The 25,574-nt window shown below is 38.4% G+C and overlaps 1 protein-coding gene and 1 long non-coding RNA gene across 2 annotated transcripts in view; one reads left to right on the plus strand and one right to left on the minus strand.

Moving 5' to 3' along the window:
- Nucleotides 1-25,574, minus strand: part of LOC144195340 (uncharacterized) — a 27,023-nt gene continuing 1,449 nt past the window's right edge. The window contains exons 2-4 of the long non-coding RNA XR_013326078.1: nucleotides 16,089-16,189; nucleotides 5,190-5,249; nucleotides 1-1,128 (exon numbers count right to left, since the gene is read on the minus strand). This is a non-coding gene — a long non-coding RNA (uncharacterized LOC144195340). The remainder of the gene's footprint in view (nucleotides 1,129-5,189; nucleotides 5,250-16,088; nucleotides 16,190-25,574) is intronic.
- lzts1 (leucine zipper, putative tumor suppressor 1) overlaps nucleotides 22,506-25,574 on the plus strand; it is a 24,620-nt gene continuing 21,551 nt past the window's right edge. The window contains exon 1 of the mRNA XM_077714906.1: nucleotides 22,506-22,750. The gene's annotated coding sequence lies outside the window, so the exon portion shown is untranslated. The remainder of the gene's footprint in view (nucleotides 22,751-25,574) is intronic.

The following is a 25,574-nucleotide window of genomic DNA, read 5'->3' on the forward strand; positions in this document are numbered from 1 at the left end:
CAACATTACTTTGGAGACAAAAGCAATAATCCTTTAGATGTCTGAGTGGTCTGAAAACCTTAAAAGAAATAATTTTCATTTTTCTTAAATGTGCCCAGTTTTTAAGTTTAACTTATTTATTTATTGTAAGAAATTTAAAACAGAGATGCTGAGTAATTTAAGCCTCTTTTGAAGAAGGCCCCCAGCCCAGTGCTAGGGAGGTCGCGTTAACCTTTGAAAGAATGAGTATGATTGACTATCCCCAAAAACGGTGCGAGGCAACACAGGCGTATTTATCAAACCTGAGGTTGGGTTACTATTATCCCATCAAAACAAATTGCCATTTATCTTGTGGCTGACAATTTAGTATGTCAAACAAAGCAAGAAATCATCTAATATAATTCGATTATCACTTTATTACTTTGCATGTTCGCCTGCGTGGTTTTTCTCCAGGTATTCCATTTTTTCCTACATTCCAAAGACATGCATGGTAGGCTGATTGGGCACTCTAAAATTGTCCCTTGGTATGAGCGTTAGCGTGAATGGTTGTTTGCCTCTGGCCCAAAGTCAGGGATAGGCTCCAGCACCCTACGCGTCCCTAGTGAGGAAGTGGTTCAGAAAAGGAGATGAGATGATATGAGACGTCATTATGAAGTATTTCAGACCTCATTATGAAGTTTTTCCCTTTGAGATGTGTTGCTGTATTTTGTGCAGACGCAAAGGTCGCCGTGTCTTTTTTCACCATTTGTTTTTGGTGTTAATTGATGAGCGGTTAAATTTTTGACAGCAGTCAGAATGGTTGAATTGACACTTTTCATGTATGCGTTATTTCATTTTGTAGCTTTTTGGGGATTGGATAACATTGCTCATCCCGTATTCAGAAAATTTCATTGTGACAGTAGCAAGAGAGTGAAAATGCAGTTACAGGAAAGGCATGGTTACACATACTTACAATTTAGACCATACAGTCGCAAAGGCCGCAGAACAACAAAGCAAAAGCACAAATTACAAAGCAAAGTGAATGGGATCATTAAGAATTACCAAATTAAATCATTAAGACAGAAAAGCAGGCTGAAAACCAATTCAGGGGGTCCCCCCGCCTTTGTGCCGATAGTTGGATGAGGTAGGATCCAGCACCATCCACAACCCCTAGTGAGGAAGAAGTTTTCTTTATCATTATAGGGGGAACAGTTTTGTGTCAGGCTACTAAATTAATCCCAGTCCATTTTGGCACTTAATTTTTTCCATGTAATAAATGTCAGTGACTTACTACCAATAAAACTAAATGCACATCAGTGATCCATGAGTGGATTGAACTGCTTAAACAAATGCGTCAGATCCTTGAGATGAGATCGGTTGACAATGCTTCTGGGCTCAGTGATGTGCACATAACAATCATAATTGTTCTTTTAAACAGGTTCACAAGTTTAATTTTGAACATATTGACCTAATTTATTACGCTTCCGCTTTAATACTGAATTGGGCACTCATTTAATTACAATGAATTAAAAATTAATTCAGTGTAATTTCTGGACAGTAAAGTATACCTGACTATAAGCTTTAACCACTCAATTTTAAAATATATCTAATTTGTTTATATTTAAACATTAGTACACTATGAACTGCCACTATCAATTGTCAGGAAAAAAGTGAACGTCCAAAAGTAGTGGGCAGAGGGATGAAAGAATAAAGAAACAGCAAGAACAATGCGGTTTCAGGAAAGAGAGCAGGACTCAAGCTCTCGGAACTGGCCGACTTTGACTGTGCCACGCACATGTAGAAGTGGTTATTGATGGAACCATCATATCAAGTCTGAACATCTGTAATGAAATTCTTCTTATTTTATTGAATTTAGCAATGAGATTGCCGCTGTGGTTTGGCCTTCAATGGATAGCCACCAAGTGCTCTATGGGTATGTGCACACATTCAAGCCCTGCTTTTATGATGCGCATTAATACTCTTTGGGTGCTATTTGTTAGTCACAACTGATGCCGCTATATTGGCAATTAGACCTGCAGATGTGGCAACACTGTTCATTTCATCCTAATTTAACTATGCCACTGATGGTGCTAGATGCCGAGTACATTTTGACTGGAAGGCATGATTAAATGTTTGTACAAATAAAGGGTTTATTCACAAACTCTTTGTTAAATTTACTGTAAAATTTTGGCAGAATATTGTTGTTAAAATAAATGTATAGAATTATGCTTCAGTGATAGTAAATTTTATGATATATATTGTTTTAATGGAAATGGATGTTTGACGACTGTCATGTTGGCATTCTAGCAAGCCAAGTAACAGGCCGGTTGGAGGAAATATTCTGCGTATAATAAGTTCACAAATGGTTACTTAGAAATTAAACAAGTCTACCGACGACTAAAACTAAACTCTGCTGTTAGCGCAGTAGTCAGTACGCTCAATTATGCAGATTCAAACCCCAGAGGGAGATTAAGAAATGAAGTGCAGTGATTTCACCATTTGTTGCGTCTACCGTCTTGGCGAGGTCGGAGGGGAAGCAGGTGAGAACGACGCAACTTGTGCTCATACCAACAACTTTAATAACTTAGAAGGGACCTTAAAAAACAACAAGAACTTGTGAAACAAAACACAAAACCAAACCGGACCAGAGAGAACAAGTGGAATACGTAGCGGAGCAAGGTAGCATGGCTGCATGGCAATGGAATCTAGGCAGAGGATCCAACAATGATACTAAACTCAGAGTTGTTTAAATACACAACTCAGAGACTAATTACGAATCACGCACAGCTGCGCGAACACAACTTGCAGGGCAGGACAAACGAGAATGGGAAAAGCATCAGCAGGCTGTTCCTGACATCATTAAACTTTAACAAGTTTTAAATTACTTTGCTGTAAAATATAAATTAAAATACAGCTCTTTTTTCCAATAGTTTGTCCATTTTACAGTAGACCTTGTACAATTTTTGGATCTTTTTAATAGTTCAATTTTGAAAACCCCAGTAGCCAGGATTTTCCAGTGCTTTTGAAAATGTCAAGGCCCCCAATCTCATCAGAAATTGAATTTAGTTCATTATTTTTGAATACAGTGTTCCTAGATAATGCAAGATCCAAACACAAACACAGGTTCCCAAACAAAAAGGCCACCAGTGTATGCCTGTAGTTGTTGCCTGCTGATGAAAGTATACAACTAACAAAGGGGCAGGAAAATAGGCCTGTGTTATTAAAACAGAATGGAGAATGTGTATTATCTAACACATAGATCTGCATTATTTATTGTGAATATAAGACGGAACTGAATATTTCATTGGACTCGGGTTCCTGATCATACTGTTCGAAGGGGAGGAGTTCAAATCCAAATTTGCAAAAGATGAAAACTGAAAACCAGGAAATTGAGAAAGGAGACAGACTAAAAAATTCACTTGACAGGTTTGGTTATCTTGAATGCTAGTTGTGTGCTAACTCTTTATTTATTGATCAATGCAGCAGAACTAGGCTATAATATCACATATCCATACATTTTGGAGGGAACTGGCTAATAGATATACTCCGGATCAAGACTTTTTGGTCTATACAGTGCTCATCACCTTTGCATGTTTATTATGGTCACATAGTGAAAGCATCATTATTCCTGTGTCCTATGGTGATTTCAAATGCTGTGGGTGGATTTTTTTTTCAATTTACAGGAGCATTGGAAAACTTGGCAAGTCAGAATATTTGAATTTAGAACGGGTAACCCATCAGGCTCCCTGCTTTAAATACAACACCGAGCAGACCCTACGGGATTTTTTTTCACCGTGAATAAGATTTTCTAAATATTTAGTTCACATTTAAAGCAGAGCCTGTGAGGACCAAAAAAAAAGTATTTGTTTAGAAAAAGCGAGAAAGAATTGGCAGTGAGGGATTTTTCAGTGCTTTCGATGGTGGTATACAATTCAATCCATTTAGATTGGCCGGGGTGGGGCGCATAGGGGGTCAGGCAGCATTCGATCTTCCTCTCATTTCAGATATGTGATTGAAATTTTAAAAACATATTTGGAGATCATACAGTGTATGTAGTTAGTTTATGATACATTGCCGAGTAAACATAAGCCCTTCATAAAATTATTATCATCTGTAAATGCATAGTTTTAGGTTTTATATTTATGATTTTCTACCATCAAATTTGACTTGTTTTAGAGAATAAAAGATGAAGCGAAAGTATTTACCAGTTACCTTGTGACATCAAAGTTCAAGGTCCAAGGCGTGATTTTTGTTTGCAGCGAGCTACAATCATCAATAATTGATACAATGGACAATGGATGTATTGAAAATAACCACTCCTACAAAGATGTTAACTCCCCATCTTTTTATTTTTCTTCGCAGGTGATAATTTTGCAAGGATTCTTCCCAAAGCCAGCAATAGGACAAAAAAAATCAGTTTTTACAGGTTCAAAATTCAATCACAATGTACCTCCATTACAGCGAGCGAGAGCTTCCCTTCACTGTGTACTCTGCACAATAACTTGCACCCCCCGCCTCCCTCCCCATCAATTAGAAAATTACCCCTGTGTATGAAATACTGTTTAATGCAGTGCTATATCAATTACTCTAAAACAAAGTTTTTTGCTGTCCAAGCACATTTGCTGCAACTGTACGGATGCTCATATTTATTCATTGGTGTTAATAGTCCTATCAAGGCTGAATGAAAATCATATGAATTATTGTCCGAGAACAGGTTTGAGATGACAGATAAGTAAATCAAACATTTTTGGAAGAATGGCATCATGGTGATGGATATTACGCACACTGATGTGAATTAGTGGCTATTAAGGTAAGAGCTTTAAAGCAGATAAAATGTTTTATTAAAATTTAGCCTGACTAGAAAAAGGAAAGTTGTCTCATTTAAAAATAGTTTTGAAGAAAATGCGTTAATCTGTGTCACATTTCTGCTATTGCCGGTGATAGACGTCTTACCTGTCTTGAATAAGAGGGTTGGCAGTGATCAAATGATTGAGTTAATGTTATAAATAGAAGAAAAAAAAGTACAGTGTTACTTGAGGCCATAACCAGCAAGGGTTTAATTCCTGCATGGCTATACTTTGAGTACCCTGGTTTCCTCCTACATCTCAAAAAAATGCATGCTTAGTTGGTTGAACTCTCTAAATTTCCCCAGAGTGTGAATGTTTGCATGTTAGGCAACTTTTGTTAAGATAAGTGGTCTGAAAACAGTGACAAAAGAGTGAATAACATACCCAAATGATGGTTGAGTGGGTTGTGTCAGGAAGGGCATATGGCATGAAACCGTGGCAACCCTTAAAGAGAACAGGCCAAAGCTCAGTCACAGTTCATTAAAATTGTGTTAATTTATTCATCATTACAAAATAAAACATAAAAATGATTAATAGCGCAAAATAGTGTTGTTCCCAGCCTCGTGCCCATTGTTGACTGGGATAGGCTCCAGCAACCCTCGCGACCCTTGTGATGATAAGCGGAACGGCAAATGAATGAGTGGTTAATGATTAATCGTCAAAAACATAGTAATATAATAAAAATGAACAATATATTTTTTTAAACGACCAGAAATTGTGATTTGTCCTTTCATTGGTTTAAAAGTTGGTTAAATTAATTGCTTAAATAAGACTTTTAACTAGTAGCTATCCACTGAAGTACTAACTGTCCATGAAAATGTCAAAATGCTGTTTTTAAACAATAACTTTTCTGAGTTTTCCGTCAAACCTTGAATTTAGGTGAATTTTTTTTACATGTCAACGTTTTTACAATGTAATTTCCTATTGAAACTAAATGAATCAAAATCAATTGTAGGTGTCCAAAGAATGGATACAATGTTGCCAAAAAATGCTGAGTTACATTGCTATTATAAAGGGTATATCTCTCGACCTAAATTAATATTTTCTTTATCCCAGTCAGTCAAAGGATTTGTCTTTGGTTGCATAGAGACAGAGGTGACTTGAGTTAAAAGGAAAATCCACCTGCAACATATGGCAGGAGCTGGTCTCACATTCAATTTGTGTGTAACTGCACATCGTTTGGACTATCCGAAGCTTGTGTACATTGTAGAAGCATTGAGGCATGGAAGAAAAAGGAGGGGGAGCAAAGAGGGGGTGGGTTGGTGAAACCAGGGACCTAATGTTGGCTGAATGACGGGAGTACAAAAGGAAAACAACAGGAGCAAAGCCAAATCTCACTTCTACCCTAGTTGGAGTGAAACTCCAGGTTTGTATGTGCAACGAGCTTGTTAGCAGGACAACCACAATACCCATACAAGTAAAAAGGGCCAACCCCACAGGACCCCTCACGCCCTATCCTCCAGCACTTGTAGGCTGAAAAAATCCAATGTTGGGTCCAAACAACTCCTCGTACAAGCACTTGAGGTGATGGGGGTAGGAAACAGAAGAAAAAAAAGATGGGGGGAGAATATAAAAGATGAGGGAGGCACAAAGGACAGGTGGAGGAGAAGATGTGAACACTGACATATAATGAAGAATGAAACTGAGGAAAGGGAAAATGGAAAGCAGGGGGAGGGGTATTGTTTTAGGGGTAAGGTGATTGGGATGCCGTTCATGTGCACGTATGTGATTATTAGAAGCACAAAGCAGATAATGTGTATATTTAAAAAAAAAGAAGATAAGGAAATCTACCAGTGAAAAACACATTAGTATTGCTCTTTGTTTTCCACTGAGTCAATCTGCAGAGCTATGCTTCTCGCTTTCCACAGACACATTTGCTACACCTGCACACTGTTTTCTGAATTTATAGAAGATTTAGTGATCCTGGGTTGGGGAGAAAAAAAAACATCAAAGTCGCTTCCCTGAGCAAATTCTATGCTTTTAGGACTTGTACAGGATACTAAAGTACAATCACTATCTCAGTGGCAGCAATAGGCTGTGAATGGCAAACGTATGTTGTTTTTAATTCTCATTTCATCTCATTTTCTGAACCGTTTTAACCTCATTATGGTCGCAGGGGGTGCGGGAGCCTATCTCAGCTGGCTCCGGGCCAGAGGCGGGGGACACCCTGAATCGGTGGCCAGCCGATCGCAGGGCACGAAAAGACAAACATCCATGCACATTCACATCCATACCTAGGGGCAATTTAGAGTGTCCAATCAACCTATCATGCATGTTTTTGGAATGTGAGAGCAAACAAGAGTACCCAGAGAAAACCCACACAGGCCCAGGGAGAACATGCACACTCCATCCACACAGATATATTAATATATACCATTTTATATTTTAGGTAATAAAAATGATTCACACTATTATTTTAGATTCCATTCTTTTACATGATTTATATGATACATTTTGATGGAGGTGGGGTGGTCCCGGTGGACGAGTGCATAGAGCGTTGAACTCAGTTCTGAGATCGAAGGTTCAATCCCAAACCTTGAACTTCCTGTATGGACTTAGCAATGTTCTCCACAGACTAGTGTGGGTTTCCTCCCACATCCCAAAGACATGCAGGGTAGGCTGATTAAACACTCTAAATTGGTTGTCCGGCTCCTCCTGCCCTGCGATTGCATGGGCACCAATTCATGGTTTCTCATACATTGAGCATATCGCTATTTGGGATAGGCTCCAGCACTCTCAGTCTACTTTAGGATAAGCGGTAAAGAAAATGAGTGAATGATAATTTCGTGGTGCAGTGGTTCTGATGCCTGACCAGAGGAAATCAGTCAAAATAAAGCCTGCGTCATAGTTTATTGCTAAATGTGATGAATGTTAATAGTCCCAAAAGAACTAAAAGAAATGGGTATTCCGTTGACTTTTACATATTATTTTCATAATAGTGAATGCCCTGTGGGAGGGCGTTGATGTTCTCGTGCTAATATCCAATATTGAATTTGTTTCGGAATTTAAGAGGGAATCAAATAAAAAGATGAGTGTTATAACTAAAGTATATACTCCTTCCCCTAATGGGGGGCTTCTAGGGGGTGGTGGAGCGATGCCACGGGTGCCACAAAGAGACACATGGGGGCATGTGACTTAAGCCCTATCCAAAATGGACACCAGTTATGCACACTGCTGTTTAAAAAAGGAGTCCTTGTCTCACTTACCAAAAATGTTCTGGTGTCCAATCCAATCAATTTTCTGTTGTGAATTCAAATGAGTCTTATACTAGAAGATGTCCAATTCATTTGGACAAATACATTCGTCAATGGTAGCCAATGTGTTTAGAAGTATCTGCCCAAACTACGATAGAATTGCTTTACATTAAAGTACGTGTTTAGAAAGACAATAAACAACATTGAAATGAAAATCAACAGCATAGACAACATCATAAAATAATATAGATGACTATAGATGAGAGATAGCTCTTCATTAAAAGTGAACGCACAATGTAGTGCACATCACCAAGTGATGCAATTATCACAAATGATTACTTGCGCCTTCTCGGGTGTCTAGCTCCACATCATGATGAGTGCATGTTATCAAAAAGGAGTCAGCGGAAATATCTGTGAGTTAGAAAGGAAACACATGGACAGGAGTGAACATGTCATGGAAAATATGATTAATTGATGAGGTCAAGTATGTTGAGTGAAATGACAGTTGCAACTAATGGAGGAAGCTAATAAGACTGTAATGGACAAACTTGATAGGTTCTGAAGGAGGCCAAATGCTTGCTATCAACAGGAGAGCTTTTTTTTAATGGGAGTTTGCTTTTAAAGGTCTGATGAGAGGCATAGATTAAGGCTCCATCTTTTAAAATTTAAGCGTTTCAACGTCAGTACTTTGAGGAGCAAACAATCAAAGGGCTTGGCCTTCAAACACCCAAATCCTAGTTGGATTTCTGCCCTTAACTATTCATTTTAAAGCTAAATAGCCTCTCGGTGCCTATAAGCATCATGCACAAAAGGGAATATATACCCCTTGTGGGATGGAGCACTGTGTATATATACTATTTGAGTTATGGATTAAAAAGTGTTGTTTCTTTTGGCGATCTTCTTTCATCTTAAGACAGCTGGGACACAGCATTGATAGGCTACATGAAGCGACTCAAGACGAAATGAAACTAAAGAGAAAAATGTGGGGGAGTAAGGTATGAAAATCTAAAAATCACAAAGTAGTGTATTCAAATGACAGCGACATGCTCTGTGTGACGGAGCTTTAAATTCAATCTAATATTCATTCTCACTAACTGTCTTTTCTTATTTTTCACTTCGTATCTACTTGCCACATGTGAGTACTGCTCCAGGCTTCTTTTAAAAAATAAGTTAAACTCCCGTTTAAAATGCATTATAGGTACTTTGCTGAGATTGTAAAATGTAACATATAATTTGAAATGTTAATATTTTAATGTGTCTGGGGCATATAGAATCAAAATGTTGAAAGATTTAATAATCATCAAAATTTCAATGGCATGGTTAAATGGATGTCGATATTTGGATTTTGGAAAGGATTTTGTCAATGCCTTTTAAAATTAGGTCTGTCAGTGTCATTGACGATACTAGATGTCCAATTATGTGAATTGAAAGGAGTTTGTTACTATTAGATGTTTTTATGTTATCGCATACACTTTTTGATTACTAGCAAATGTCAATTGTGCGGATGGGGGAAAAAGGTCAAATGAAAATATAAATACTACCTGAAACATAAATAACTTGTAAAGCAACGTAAATTGAGGGGTAAAATGTTACAAAATGAAATAACGCCATACATGAGACGGTGAAAAGTGGCAATTCAACCATTGTGACTGCTGGTGAAAAAAGACACGGCGACCTTTGCATCTGCACAAAATACAGCAACACATCTCAAAGTGAAATACTTCAAAATGACGTCTCATATCATCTCATCTCATTTTCTAAAGCGCCTTTTCCTCAATAGGGGGGGGGTGCTGGAGCCTATCCCAGCTGACTTCCCCAGCTGACTTCGAACCAGAGGCGGGGGACACACCCTGAACTGCAATCCATGTTTTTGGAATGCGGGAGGAAACCCACACAGGCCCAGGGAGAACATGCAAACTCCACACGGGGACTGACCCTGGATTTGAACTCAGGACCCCGAAGCTGTGAGGCCGACACGCTAACCATTAGCACCGCCCCATAATGACGTAACACATTTTTAAATATATATACTAAATGTTTTAACATTGTAGGGATATTATGTGTAATGTAAAAAGGTTTAACTTCTTTTTTTTAACTATAAACTTGAGACCAGTTTGAATTGACACTATTTTCAATTGAGATAAAAAATTGAAGACATACATTTTCTTATTGAAACAGTCAGACTACGTTATTTTGGATCACAAATGCAGTGCTGTTTAAAGACATTCATTCATTCGCTGCCACCCTTCCACTTGGGTTAGGTGTCTATCACCATCAATGGCAGGACACAGATATACTTTTTTAAATACTATTTTGAAGAACTTAGAATTACTTTTGGAAAGGTATCATTTTAACGGCTCTAATTTTTCATTGCACAGGTGTGAACATTTCATTATGACAGCAGCACAATTGCAACATGATTGCAACATAATTTGTATGAAAAGCACATGTTAAAGTTAAAATAAAGAAAACAAGTGCTGGCTCTGGTGATCAAAAAGGCTGTTCCGGGGGGGTCTGTGCATAAATGCTGACGGAACCGAGACCCCGGGGGAAACAGCAGAGAGGCTCTCATGTGTTGCACCTCTTCAATTCCTTGTGCACACACCCTACAGCACTCAGTTGTAAACTACTGATGTTCGTGTATGAGCATTATGCCAGACCAGACCGCCTCGCCCTCGCAGGCTCACTTATCTGTGAATGGCCTGGCTTCTGTTAAGCTACACTAGCAGCAGAAACAAATCAGCCCTGTCATCTGCTTATTCTTGAACTAGGAAGAAATGATCTTTTTTTATTGAACTTTTATCTGTTTATGGGATAATCTCATTAGGGTGTAATGCATTTTACAAGATGGGCCTCCTTCATCACGAGCCCACCTGGGTCAATAACCACTGAGGCTGCGAAAGAGGAAACAGAGTGCATGTCTGTGTTTTGAACCAAATCTATTATCATGCTCTTTTCGGTAGAATGCCATTTAGCTCATTTTGGGTTTGCATGCACACTGCATCATTAGTTAGTTTAACCCTTTTCAGGGCAGTCATTGTTGACGGATGACGCTATAAGTCCAATCAATTTTGACAGTAATCAATTACTTGCTCAATACAATGTCCCATTCCATAAATGTCTTCTTATGGAGAGAGTAGATCAATAAATTGATCAATCGATATATGGATATTAATCTAGCTAACTGAATCGAATTCAAAATAAAGGACACTGCTCGACTCCAATCAGTCTTTGGCGAGATTCTGGTAATACTACTTTCAGTTGCGTTTTGTATTGTTTAATGTTGTAGTAGTGTTAATGTCACAAATCTTTACAAGTCAACAGAGGGCTCATCACTGAGATTTATTTTTTGTTAAATTAATTAATTAAAATGGCTCGCATTGGATCCCTCGAGAATGATTCATTTATGTGTATAATATAGGGTCGATGATCACAAATTTGCTGTTTATTCTACACGTTCAAAGTGTTGTGATAAATAAGAACAAATGCATGCCTTTATGTACAATATTTGTACAGCTTGATCAAGTCGGGAAATGACATGTAATTTCGACTGTACACTAAATCAATCTTCATAAAGTGAGCCTAAAAGTAAGAATTTCTCACAAATATAAAAGGCGTCCATTCATCTTGACATGTGAGGGAGTGTTGCAAGCCCGGAGCCATATGATCGTTTTGACCAATTTATATAGCACCTATTTTATGCACGAAAGGTGTCTCATACATTACATACATTTTTCACTCAAAAGTGGCAGTGATCGACATCTATTCCATTAGAATACGATTCTCTGGCAATCCTTCCAGTTCAAATGGAATGAACGTCTGACGCCTTCAATAGCAGTGAATTACTTGATTGAGGCATGTGTCCCTTTAACATGGGTTCAGAGTATGTCAAACGGACAAAAAAAGGAAATTTTGAATCTTTTTCATGCTTCACAAAGTGGGATGACTTCTGATACTGAATCCAATAGAACCTTTGACCCTAGAAGAAAAACTGAAAACTGATTGCCAAATTGATGCTCACACCCAAGGCACATGTGGAACAACCATTATGTCTATAACATTAGCTTTCAATGAACAAGAAAAAAAACTGACAAATGAATATGATTCCTCTCGTTTATCTCACATCCCAAAAATTTGAAGTGCCAGCATCAACATGCATGTAGTGATAAGTCGATACTTTCAGTTTTTGAGTTGGACCGAGCCATGTTTTTTTTTTTTTTACCCAACAAGGACAATTTAAAACAAGCAATGCACATCCAAAGAAGATGCACAGAAAGTAATTACTATTATCAAGTCAACGATGAGTGAGACAAGTCGCATTTGTGCACCATTCCAACTTATCAGCACTGTGTTTGTGTCCACGCTTGTTTTCTTCCTAGTGCTACAATCAAATAACACACAATTATCTAGTCTCCACAGCCAGCTAGCTCATTTTAGTAATGACATTTACAATGAATAACTAATATAGATCCTGTGTGACAGACACATTTAATAGAAGGGTGCTTTTGTTTATTAATTGTTTTGCTACCAGTTGGTTGCGATCACACCTGAACATTTGATGTTTTTTTTTTTTGTTTTTTTTAAAGGAATGACTATGATGAAGTGATTTTCATGAAAGCAATATTTTCAGCACAGTTTGAAATCTTCTCTTTTCCCAGAGTTATTATCCACTGTAGATGCCCATCCACAGATAATGACAGCTTCGCTCCAGAGCTAGGAAATTAACAGGAACCCGTCTACCCTTCTAACACAATGGAGCTGGGCCCCCCAGTGTCATTGCTCAGCTAATTGTAACCTAGGGGAGGGGTCTGGGGCGATGCTGTTAATACCGTCCTCCTACCTATCAGAAATAACATTATTTCATTGCATGTCTGAATTGATCAATAAGATATTTTATAGAAAAATACATAGAGGAACTGGGGAGTTGGGTGATAGAAATGTCAACAGTGCCCCCTTGTGAAGCCCTGGTGCAACTCATCTGCATGTTTGTCAAGGGATTTAGCAATATTCTAATTATCCAAAGCCCATTGGACATGTTCACACAGACAAAAACTGCATGTGGGCAAGTGGAGAGTGAGAGGTAAACGAAAAAGGGGGTCATGTGGAGAGAGAGTGAGGTTATCTTATGGAAGCAGCTCATGAACGTGTTCGATGAAGGAATTAGAAGATGGGTAAAATACCAGGGCAGCCATGAGCTGGTGTTTTTTTTATTTTTTATCTATTTAAGTGCATTAGTGCAGCAGAGGTTGAGTTTTAATTAGCTTAGCGAGTATTAACACATTTGTTTAGCCTGTTGCCATAGCGCTCGCACCGGCTTAATTATATCATAGTCATTTTTTACCAACACGGCCTCTTCGGAACATAATAACTTGTGGATTACGGACCTCATCAATATTCACACAGGTGCACTTGTTGAAAATGCTAGTACATCCAAGTCGTAACAGTGAACAAATCATTTTGAGCAGAAACTAATAAGATCATCATTGCCTGACCGTGCCCCGGGAAAGCAAAGAGGGATGTTTACGTTGTATTCCATCCACACTACTTCACTTTATAACTCGGCTGCACCCCATATAATCCCTATTAACAGATGTTAAGACTCCTCAAAGCAGTTAGCTGTTGTTAGCCGCTGATGTGCCAACCACATGGTGAGATGAATGGCTTTATTTGTCTAATTTACATCACGCACATGGCGAGACAGACAACACCTGGAGGACAAGGCGGCGAGATCAGGGTGACTTTGGCGTTCCATGCCCGTGCACTTCCACATCAAAAACTGAAATCATCCGCTCACCACTTCCTCTATTAACTGCGGGACTTTAATAGGATTATGAGGAAAATCCAGTATGAAAGGTAAAACGAGGGTGAAACAGTAGCTGTGGGGTGCAATCAAAGACGTCTTGGAGGGGTCAAGATGAGAATTGATGATCACATCCGTGCATTAAGTAAAAGCAGGCCTAATCCTCTTATATCATTGAAGACAATCCTCGTATGTTGACAAACGGAAGCCTCGGCAAACTGCGGCTTGCTGGATTCGAGCGTGTTGAATCAATACTACAAGCCAAATGTTTATGTTCCTATCAGTTTACAGGTCCCATCAACATCAATGTGTTTGTACTTGACGAGGTGTTACTGTTGGCCAGGCCGACGACTCCATTGTCCTTATGCGATCTGACAGGCTCTTGCTGCTCTCCCTGACCATTTGCTGCCAGCCTTATTTATATGCTGGCAGTGAGAAGCAACTTAGAGCAAGCAAATTGGCTCTGCACAGAGAGAGACAGCCATCGCTGCTTTGAAGTGAGAGCATCTGTGTGCCTGACAGAGGTGGGGAGAGGAGCCAAAAATTGGAGTCAAATAAGAATGCTACTACTTTACAATAGGACTGCAACAAAAGAGCTCGTTGGCCACCACTGGCGAAGACAGACGACTGATGCGTTTGGACTGGGAGGGGCTGGCAGAGTCAATGGCAGTTAATAGAACAATTTGATTTGGATATAAATCCAGATAAAACGAGTAATTTGGTTCTCATTTCACTTTGGGATGGGGAACGATGATTGGTGACCAGCCAATAGCAACAAGTGAACTCATGCCAAAATGCAACTAGTGAATCCAGAGTCCTTTTCAATAAATCGCTCAGGTATTACAACAGTTCTCCACAATTTTAGTTTACACTTGTTCGTTTAAATTTTTTGCTAATCTTGGGGTTTTAATTATAACTCTCCCAAATGTTGAGAGTCTTTGTTTTTGTGTCTGTCTCAAAGAGGTTGGCAGGGAGGACTTTGGATTTTTCTCACAGGACAAACACTTCTACTTCATTATTGAAGATATTAAGTAAAACCACTCTGTAACACAAAAATATAATTGTTTTCTTGTGTAACCAGCATTCCACAACCTTTAAAAGTGACTGAAACCTTGAATGGGAAAGACAACACCATTATTATGTGCATCCACTGGAAAGAATCATGTTCAATAAATTGAAAAACAACAATATAATTATTCTGATGTGGATTAGTGGAGAAAAACAAATAAAAGACAGGATTTCTAGGTAATGGCCATTGCAACTGGTGGAAGCCAGCTATCTTCAGTTTGACTTGCAAAAAGCACAATTTAATCCACAAAGTACTACTACTATCTACTACTTTATTCTTCAGGATTTCAGAAAACATCACTTGACATAGTGTGTTTGGACAAATAGCCTACAATTTATATTCAGCATTTGTTTGCAGTGTGACCTTGGCAGGGGGGAATCATAATGCAAGCTATAATATTTCAATATTTAGTTTGCAAAATGATGTAGCTTCTATCAACGATGCGATATTCGTTAATCCGTACGGTTAAATACTCGAAATACTAGAAATTTAAAGTGTAGTGTTGATTAACGTATTTTCCCGACTATAAGGCGCACATAAAAGTCTTACATTTTCTCCAAAATAGACTGGGTGAGTACAATGTACAAAGGCTAAATAAAGTACAACCGAACTCAGTCTTGCTTCCGTTGCCTTTTTAAAAACGTGTTTTTAGCATGTGGCTGTAGCGTGCGTTTGGTGCATGTAGCACCAAATTAGTGTTTTCGCCGTTGTAGTATATTGATACTATTAGTGCAAAGTTATCACAGTCGTCAACCTGGGTGTATTGACAAAAGGACTATATATACCAGCAGTCATTGCACACCGGAAATAGCGTCTGGGGCTGCTTCTGTAGACAGCGCTATTACGGTTCGATAATCATCCATAAATATTATATATAGGCCATGACTGGCTGCGTCTAAAAGAACGGTGCGTCCTTTGTGTATGTCAAATACACAAGTAGCACTTGTTATTGACACTGCGGCTAAAAATACGATGCGCCGAATAGTCAGGAAAATACAGTAGTATATATACCCACATGTAACATTTACATTTTGTGTTGTACTTTGCGACTTTCTAATTTAAAAGAAAATGGGTTGTAATGAGTACTATTATTGTCAGAGCACAAATGTAGAAAGTGCCCACAGCAAAATTAGTTTCCTTAGAAGTCTAACAAGAAGGTGAATGCCTCTTCCTATGTTATGTTCTATTGCATATGTACTCCCAGGTATGCAGTTCCATACCCGTCGTGGCAGCCTAACAGAAGGTCTCTGCAGTGCGCAGTCCCTGTCTAGTGTGTTTTTGTGGAGACAGCAGCCATGCATCATCCGGTCATGTGTGTCCTCTGTGGTAGTGACAGACAAAAGTTAACACAATCAGTAAAGTCTTAAGGGATTTCAACCTCGGCACACCGAAAGCCATCTGTGGGCCACTTCCACGAGCTTTTCTCACTCAAAATGACACCTCATCTCATATCATTTAGTGTGTAGTGCAAATAAATTATTAAATTAAAAAAATATGAAATAAATAAAAATGTTTTATGGTAATTTAAAAAATGAATTACCGAACAAAAAAAGACTGATAAAAAAACTAAATCCTGTTTTACCTTTTTTATTGAAAATGTAATAGAATAATAAATAAAAATTACATTTGATGAAAAAGATTCTGTTTTTTTCCCTTTTCAAGTTAAAAACAAAATGTATGTATATAAAATCTTCACCCATTTTTACCCCAATGAAAAATAATAAAACAACAACAACAACCATAAATAACATGCTATTAAAGGGCTCAAAAATCTCTAAATGGTTAATTGATTATCTAAATAGTTCATTTGTGAACTTGTCATGTGCCAATTAATCATGCCAGTCATAGCAAACAATGTTTGACACACCGGACATAATGCATTCATCTTAATCCAACTCGTGCCGTATAATCTCAGTGGGCCCAAAATCCATCTTGGGTGAACATGAAAATTCATGCCTGAGCTCTCTGCATTGAGTGAAAAGGAAGTGAGGGGAAAAAAACGCTTTATACCTAAAGGAGCAACAGTGAAGTGAGGATTACTGAAGGCCGTTGAGCTTGTTAGCACAGCCATACCTTTATCGCACCAATACATACTTTTTGTTTCACAGCATCTGAGTGATTCTCGCTATGGGAAGCTGAACATTGCCCAAAAATACAGTTGAAATAAAAAGTAGTCGAACACTGGAACCAGTGCTTTTAGAGAGCTGGAGAAATCACCAAGGAGTAGTTGCAAGTAATTAAACTGCGGCATCAATGTCACTGCTACCTGTTTACGACTCTAAAGAGAAGCATTTTTGTTGGCGCAGAGGCTCGCTTTTCAGTCATTACTACCGATTAACAGTGTGAAGTTCTCTCACAAAGACATCCAAATTTTTAGATAGAGAAATAGATGCTCATGAAAACACTGCCTTGGGAAATATCACGTCTTTACTGATAATTATCATGTTTAGTTTAATAACTCTTTTGGTATAAGCGGGAAAAAGGCCAACTTGAGTGAGTCAAGTCAAGTCACAGTTATTTGTATGGCACTTAGTCAAAACTAAATACTTCAGAGAGCGACAATAATAAATACCAAGATTAGTTTAAAGTACTATCATGACAAACACACAGTAAATAGTAATGAATACTAATGTGGTTAGTGAAACTGACACGAAACAACTCATGTAGTTCTAAAGTGCTGAAAACAAAATAAAATACTCAAATGATTTTACGGCATTTTAGATGTCCTCATAGCTAATCTTAGCCACAAGCAAAGCTTACTACAGCATTAGATACACAGCAATGGTATCAATAGTCAGCGAATGGTGGGTCCAAAATTATATTGCAGAAAGATCTTAATGTGGGCGGCCCGGTAGAGAGAGTTGTTAGCGCGTCGGCCTCACAGCTCTGGGGTCCTGGGTTCAAATCCAGATCACGTTCATCTGTGTGGAGTTTGCATATTGTCCCGGGCCTGTGTTGGTTTCCTCCCACATTACAAAAAACATGCACGGTAGGCTGATTGGACACTCTAAATTTCCCCTAGGTATGAGTGTGAGTGGGCATGGTTGGCCGTCTCCTTGTGCCCTGCGATCAACTGGCCAACAATCTAAAAGGTATCTGCTCCCTCTGGCCTGGAATCAGCTGGGATAGGCTCCAGCACCCCCTGTGACCCTAATGAGGATAAAGCAGTCCAGAAAATGAGATTAGATCTTGATGTGACATTAGTCATCGTCAGACATTAAGTGATCATTTGCATTAGTATAAAATCAAGGTAAACTAAAGTCAATTATTTTCCAATGAGCTAATTTTAATGATTAAGGGCAGAATTGTTTTAGTGTAGGATAGATTTACAACTGCGAATGAGAGTGGATGTGTACTGAAGGGGGAAATTTCTTGGGCCAACTGGTTCAACAAAATTATGCAACATTATGCATGATTCTTCTACTCAGTGAGATATTGATCATTTGGCTGTGCACGCATACTTGATGAGATACAAGACTGGACCAAGGAAAATTGACACGTTCTGAATGAGTTACTTTGACAGAAAATTCCATGAAATCTGCAATTTATTACCACTCTCTTACTGGCTGACACTGACATGAGTAGACGTCCAATCTATTTTGATTAGGACGGTCTAGCAGAGATTGCCAAACTGCATTGGATGTCTATTGCTGTAAAGGAGAGTTATATATATATTCCTGCTCATGTAATAATTTCTTATTCTCCATTATGAGGCATGCGTTAAAAGCTAGGAGGAATAGCAGTGCAGTCAAAGCATTTGCAGAAGATGCAATTAAATATAGGCCACATTGAAGTGCCTTCCTACCAGATCTGGAGGTTACAAAAAGCAAACACACACTCATGTTGTATGCACACTGTTTTGAAAACAGATTGGTGCAACAACAGGCAATCAAAAACTGCAAAAAATGACAGATTTTTAAATAAGCAATTATTCCAATGCACATCTTTCACACCCAGAGTGATCTCAGTAATATGTTGAAGTCTAGTAAATAGTAGAGTGTAAAGGAGAGACTACCTCTGCACCTTGAAAGATAAGTGAAAATAATTAAAAATGGCGATTTTTAAGGAGGCGGTCTTAAAACAACCAAAAGGTGTCAGGGGTGTCCAAACTTTTCCACAAAAGGCTGTAGCGGGTGCAGGTTTTTGTTTCAAATGGTCCAGCAAATACAGTTTTAATAATGAGATTTCTTTGGAAACCGCAGATTGGTGAAAGTATATCCTCTTCATCAAATAGAATTTAAAAAAAACGCACCCAATGCGGCGCTTGAGGACTGGTTTGGACAACCATGATATAGGTCAAGGGTTGGCAACCCAAAATGTTTAAAGAGCTATATTGGATGAAAAAAAAAAACAGATATGTTTGAACCCGCAAAATATTGAAAAGCCTTATAATGAAGGTAACACATGCTCTATCGAGGAGGCCCGGTGGGAAATGTGGTTGGCGTGTCGGCCTCACAGTGAGGACCTGGGTTCAAATCCAAGTCGGTCCACCTGTGTGGAGTTTGCATGTTTTACCCGGGCCTGCGTGGGTTTCCTCCGGGTACTCCAGTTTCCTCCCACATTCCAAAGACATGGCTGACTGGACACTCTAAATTGACCCTAGGTATGAGTGTGAGCATGAATGATTGTTTGTCTCCTTGTGCCCTAAGATTGGCTGACCACCAATTGAGGGTGTCCCCTGCCACTGGCCCAAAGTCAGGTGGGATAGGCTTCAGCTCCCCACGAGGCCCTAGTGAGGATAAAGCGGTTCAGAAAGGAGACATGCTGTATCGATATACATTAGCCCACTGTCAAAATGACTAAGTTGGCTACAAATACATCATGAGCATTCATGATTTAATGTTTATTTTCCCTGCAGTGCATTCTGTACAGAATAAAGCGTGACGTGACAAGAGTTGAATGATGCCGCTTCAGGTTAAATTGCATTACAGTATTAATGAATTATGTTTCATTGTTTTGATGAAATTAAATAAATGCAATGAAGATTTCCAATTTTTTATGTTATTTTCATTTTGAGTATTCGACAAAACAACAAGATGGAACACGCATAACATATCTTTTCACCATCTGTGAATAATAGAGGTGGAGTTTGGAGATGAAATTCACTTCTAAAATCCTTGTTGCGCTCCTCTAATTTCCCCAGAAGTAGTGCAATTGCAGTTTTGCACTCTTTTCCAACTGGGTACGCAGCTGCAAATTTCGTATGCCTTACCCAAAAATGTCTTTCCACATGACTCTTTTTGCTATTTGATAAGTTTTTGCTACAAAGTGAACTTTGGCAATGGTTTTAAAAGATGTGTTTCAAGAAACATTGAATTCTCAGTTTTCCTCAATTATTTACTCTTTTCCCCTTGGGTTACATGGCCCATCACACAGTTGCCGGTTTGTTTACAACAGCAACCTGCCTAGAATCTTAGCCTGCTGATAGAAACATTGTGTCAAATTTGTTGAACTTTAAAAATGTATCTACTGCTTCTTACAGCATTGGAAAACATTAGGAATGTTTGTGTCTTGTTTGTCCTCCTACCGAAACCATATTAAAGCAAAAACTACATTTCTCTCCCTCATTTTCAAACATTTTGGAAAAAGTGAGACCTCCAGAACCCATGGTTGCCCCCCATCAAGATGAATCAGATGCTATAGTCAATTAGTATACATTCTTACTTTACTGTCATTATATTCCTGACAGCAAATTTTAAAGCCCAAGCCTACCAAGAATAGAAAAAAAAAACGCTGTGTGTAATTTTAAAGGCAAATTGGCAGAGCTCAATTATAGAAGTAAGTCTGCAACAATTACTCCGAACGTGCCAAGACAGCAAAGACCCACCAAGAGCAAAACGAAAAACTTTTCAGGCAGAAAATATGACTAATTCCAAACTTGATATTCACGGCGTGACAGCAGTCAAACTTTGATACTTCTAATTGCAATGCAAGAGTCTGTGTGCAGCGTTTTACGAAGAAAGATTAGCAGTGGGAATCGAGGAGGGAAGACCGCTGAAGAGGATAGACAGTTCAAAAGAGGTGACATAAACAAGACAGAAATGCAGGCACGCAGGCAAATGATGGGCACACAAAGAAAAAAGAGGATGTAGTAGTCACGTTTCAAATCATTTTCCGCCCAAGATATTCCAATGCAATTCATTCCCATGAGCTTCGTAAGTAAACACCGTGGCACAGCCAATCTCGTCCTACCTTATTATTGTCAATCGCACACAAATGTCACAAAGAACTACTACATCCTGCTCATTCTAAATAGTTCCTGATTGAAAGGAAGAAAAGTCTGACAATTCTGATACTATTACACAATCATTATAATGCTGGGAAATGGTTTACTTTTTTCAACTTGTGCATACAGACATTAAATAAATCAAGCTTAAAGGGATTGAATAGATTTGTAATTTACTTCATGGCAAGGTAAGTCCTTTACATATAAATTTGTACTACCAACAAGCAAACCAAGCTAATTATAGCAGTAAAAGACTGATTGTTTTCCATCGATAAGCTTAAAACTAAATTTTTAAAAATATGAAAGCTCCATTGATTCACTGTATTGCGTTGCCATTTTGGATATGAGGATATAGCTTGCAATGCAGGAGCATAAAACCATGTTGTTTTGACTAATTACATTTTCTGGTGTGGAATTATGGAGGACAGAATGGACATCAAAAGCCAGTGAATCCAAAGCAGCCAGGTTCAGAAAACATCCAGGCGTGCAAACATAAAGAATTCTAAAGTCTAACTTCAAAGAGGTTAAAAGGAAACATAATTGTGGTCAAAAGTGTACATACATTTGTGAAGAATATAATGTCAAGGCTCTCTCGAGTTTCCAGTTATTTCTACAACTCAGATTTTTCTCTGATAGAGTAATTGGAACAGATACTTCTTTGTCACAAAAAACATTCATGAAGTTTGGTTCTTTTATGACTTTATTATGGGTGAACAGAAAAGGTTATCAAATCTGATGGGTCTAAAATATACATACTGTAAAACGAATTAGAAATTTTGTGACTCAGAAAGTTGTGTCAGTGAAATTTGCTTCATGGTATGGCCTTTTAACTTCTTGTGAGTGATTATGAGTGACTACAGCTGGTGACTTCTCCTAAGCCATTTAAATAGGGCTAATTGGATGCAAATGCCCACAAATGTTACAATGGGAAAGTCAAAGGAGCTCCATGCAATGGATCATCTTGTGTCCCTTTAACATTCCTACTTCCCTGTAGGAATATACATCTCAGGAATTGGTATTTTGTTTAGGATGTATTATTCATATATAATTTCATTATTCATATTACATGAATGCACTAAAGAATTTAGTTTGGTCTTGAAAAAAGATTTGAGGAGGAATTGGATACATATCACAGATATATCCACATCTAAAAGGCTATGCTTACAGAGCTTTTCAATTCCAAGTTGTTGTTTTTTTTTTTGCCGTACATGCTGACATGTTTTATGCAGTACAACCAGTCCAATTACGATATTTTCAATTCCTGAGCCTTTTTTAGTTGTCGACTAAATTTCCAGTTGGGCTGGTTAGGTGTGTGCCTAAAAAGCCCCACGTGGAAAGAGACCAGAAGAGAAGGCGAAGGCTCTGCTGGAGGAGGATTTAGTCGAGCTGTGTTTGGATGATGAGTGACGGAGCGGAGTGAGATGGGAATTCAGGGGGGAGGCTACAAAGACACACTGTAAAGAAGGGGCGGGCAGAGAGAACTAAAGCGACTTTATGGAGGAATGTTAGTGTTCACTGGATGGGCTGATAAACCATAGTTTGCTGTTGACAGGAGGTGAGAGGGGCACTAGAAAACACACCAAAATCTTCATCATCTTTAGCAACCGTCATCCAAAACGTTGTTTTGGGGAAGAACTGCCCATGACTGAAAAAAAGGTAAGTTTTTATTCTCCACTAATATTACATGTCCAAGTTACAGTGTTTGATAAGGCAACTTTTAACTTTAGCATACCTTATCTACCATAGTGTGTTAGTTAAATAAAGGACAGCTTTTGTCCATCGGGATGTACCGTTACTGAACAAACCTGTTTTAAACATGAGGGTGTTGCAGTAGTGACCTGAGGGTATCCCAATCATTTTAAGTTCCAAACAATATTTATGTATAATTTCAAGCCGGAATATGGGATACACTGGGAATTTGTTTTTGTTGTTCTTTTGTTTTTGTCTTTTACTGGTCAAACAGCATGGATTGAAACAGCAGTTTATGTGAAAACAAACATGTTGTTGGGGTGTTCCAGGGTTAACTTGCATGTCCAAACATGCACAACATTGCTGTGCATTGAGTTCACTGAGCATTGGTTGTTTGACAGCTTTTTGGAGGTTCTGCACAAATCCGCAGCAGTATATAAAGAACATGTTGTGAATATCATTGCCAATGGAACTGAAAGTTAAAAGCGCACAAAATTTCATAGTTAACTGACCTACTGTCTTTAAATCCAATCAAAATAGAATTCTGGCAGATGTTGTTGGCTGGTACCATCTTGTTGGAAAAATATTTTTTATTGTACTGTCACAGAAATTATGACATAAGGCCCTATTACTGACCATTTTTAAGTTGACTGAAAAGTTTTAAAAATAACTTCTTTGCTTGTAATTTTTCTCACAAAGATAGGCTTTCCATTCAAATTGACTGGACGACTATCCCCTCACTACCAAGTGGTGAGTTTAAGAAATTGGGAGCGCTCAAATTAAACCTGATAATCATTCTGTACACTGTACTTTAACAGACTTTTGAATCCGGCTTTGTCTCTAAATGTAGGATGTACCAATGGTGCTGTTGCAACCTACTGAAGCACACTCATCTTAAAATAACTGTCCCAAATAGAGCATCTCCCTCGTGAGTGAAGCCCATGAGTCAGTGACATTCAGTGTCACTCCATTCTGTGATTTTCATCCTTACAAACTAGCCCTAAACACAGACATTCCAGCCATACATCATGGCCTTTCCCTTTGTAGTAGACTACCAAGCGGTACAAGGTCAAATGGGTTATATTATGGAGTTGTGCGCATGTATTGCCTGAAAGTGAAAAAGAAAATTTAAATGGAAAATCTTGACCTCCACGAAAAGTGAGCTCATTGTTCGTTCTCTGCCTCCCACATTACAACACGCACACACATGAAGAGTGAGCAGATTAAGAGGTGGGAGGATGGTTATGCTCCAGAACGACAACCTTATCACACGGTGTTCAGCTTGCAGGGTCAATGGGCCCCAGTGCCAGGAAAGGCCTCATTCTTTTCTACCTTGCTATGCACATATAATGCTTCAAAAAGACTGGCTGACTCGCTGTTTGCATCATGCACAAATGTGTGTACTACATGCTGATTTTGTATTTATTTTTTTCCACATATAATTTGTGCCTCAAAGGGAAAATCATGCAAGACAGCCTGCATTAAACAAGCCATGAATGGTAGTTTAAAAAGGATAAGAGATGGGTAATAATATTAAAAGTCATGAAAAAAAATCCACATCTTGGGGAAAAACAAAAAACATTTTGCTGTTTTTACTCTGTGATAAAAGCCTTGAGGCTGAATATTTTATTTAATGTGGCAAATGACTTAAGAAGAACTCAACAAAACTCCGTTTGTAAAAAATCTGGTCAAAAAATTAGCTACACCAGTTAATAAGATTCAATACAAGAACGGTCAACTTTAGCTCAATGAATTACAAAATGACATGCTATACTCATTAAAACTACCAAAAGTGCAATACAACTCACATTCTTTTGTAAATTTAGCCAACTGTTTACTATTTTTATATTTGGTCACAGTGAACCATTAAAAATGAAACCCTCTGAGATTAAAAACAGCGACCTGTTACTTTTACGGTGGACAAAAAATGAATTGAATTGTATTATTTTATTGTTATTATACAAGTATAAAAAGATTTAAAGCTTCACCAGGGACTACACATAAATAATCAATAAACAAAAATTACGAATGATCAATAAAAAAATAAACTAGTAGTCAGCTCTGGGGTCCTGGGTTCAAATCCAGATAATGTTCACCGGTGTGGAGTTTGCATGTTCTCGCGGGCCTGCGTGGGTTTCCTGCGGGTACCCCGGTTTCCTCCCACATGCCAAAAACATGCATGGTAGGCTGATTGGACAGTCTAAATTGCCCCTTGGTATGGGTGTGGGTGTGTATGTTTGTCTGTCTCCTTGTGCCCTGCAATCGATCGGCTGGTCACCGATTCAGGGTGTCCGCCTCTGCTGGGATAGGCTCTAGCACCCCTTGTGACCCTAATGAGGATGAAGCGGTTCACATATTGTCAACTAAATAAGTAAGTACAAAAAGTGACTCAAGTGCTTAGCAGCCTATGGAGTTTTAGTGCAAGTACAATATACTAGATTAGTCTTGATTAGATGCTGAACTCCAGTTGAGTATGGTGACTATGGCTTTTGGGAAGAAAATGAATGTAGCAGAACTGAAAGTATTGCTCTAAGCAACAGCTTTCAGATACAGTATGAATGGTTGGCTTTCTCAGTACATTTCCACGTAGTATTTATGAAATTAGTTTGTAAAACCATATCAAACAACCAAAATTCTGAGGGATTTTGGAACTGTATTTATGAAGTGTTTTCTGTGCCCTATATGTACGGGGAACAAATTTAACTCATTGGCTAACATTGACAGTGATTCGTTCATTCGTCACATCCTCCGAGAATTCACTTGTTATTCTTCCAATTTAAATAATTTGGAC

This window comes from Stigmatopora nigra, chromosome 4, assembly GCF_051989575.1.
Source record: "Stigmatopora nigra isolate UIUO_SnigA chromosome 4, RoL_Snig_1.1, whole genome shotgun sequence".
NCBI classification, from domain to species: domain Eukaryota; kingdom Metazoa; phylum Chordata; class Actinopteri; order Syngnathiformes; family Syngnathidae; genus Stigmatopora; species Stigmatopora nigra.